Genomic DNA, 1,120 nt, shown 5'->3' with positions numbered 1-1,120 from the left:
TTCTGCCGTCGGTACACGGAGCGCGCCCGCCCGCCCGGCCGCAGCCTCAGGAAGGACGGCTCCGCGCCCCCGCGCCTCCTCGCGCCCCCGCCCCCGCCCCCGCCACCTGCCACCTGCCGGTCGGTCGGGCGCCCCCGGCGGCGGGGGGGGCGGGCGGGGCGCACGCGGGGCCGCACGTGTCCGCCCACGCCGGCCGCCCGCGCCGGAGGCTCGCGGAGGGTCGGGCAGGCCGCGGCGGGCCGCTGGCGCCGAGCCCCGGGCGCGCTTCCCGGGCGGCTCCGGGCCCCGCGTGGGCGGCGGCCCCGGGGATGTGCGGCTCCGGCCAGCCGGCCTCGCCGGCCCCTGCCCCCGCCCCCCGCGGGCACCTCCCGCCGGGCCGCCGCCCGCGCCCCTGCCTCGGCGACTTGGGGCTCCCTCCTGGGCCACCAGGGGCCGAGAAACGCCGGGACTGGATGACCTCGGGTTGCGGGCTGCGTCGGGAACCTAGCCCGGCCTGCGGACAGTGCCGCAGCTTAGACGTGGAGTCCGAGGCCTGTAGTTTCAATAGAAAATGGGGTACAAAAGGGGAGATTAGGATGAACAAAGGAGTCCTAGAAAATACGCATCAGGGGCGCCCGGGGTCCCGGGATCGACTCCCACGTCGGGCTCCCTGCATGGAGCCTGCTTCTCCCTCTGCCTGGGTCTCTGCCTCTCTCTCTCTCTCTCTGTGTCTCTCATGAATAAATAAAAAAGTCTTTTAAAAAGTATCAGAAAGCTAACAACTGCATAAACATTACAAACTCCAGAAAAAACACACAATTTTTTTTATTAATTAACTTTCTGACATACCTTTATAATCCCCCCCCCCCAACATTTCATTGGTCACCTTTATATGATGACAGTTTTCTCGTGTTGCTTTCAGGGACTCAAAAGATAATTCACTCTTTCCTCTAACATGGACTGTTGAATGAAGTTTTTATTACTATAGACTGTTCAGGAATGTTTCAGTGTCACAACATGTACTTGGAAATGTTTTATATAAACATACTTACATCTTAGCACAATTTGTTAAATTTGGAATGACCTCCATCAAACTTTTTCCTATGTGATCCATTATGGATGCATTGGTTATTTTTAGTAT

Source organism: Canis lupus, chromosome 19, assembly GCF_048164855.1.
Source record: "Canis lupus baileyi chromosome 19, mCanLup2.hap1, whole genome shotgun sequence".
Classification (NCBI taxonomy): domain Eukaryota; kingdom Metazoa; phylum Chordata; class Mammalia; order Carnivora; family Canidae; genus Canis; species Canis lupus.
This window is presented reverse-complemented; position numbering follows the sequence as displayed.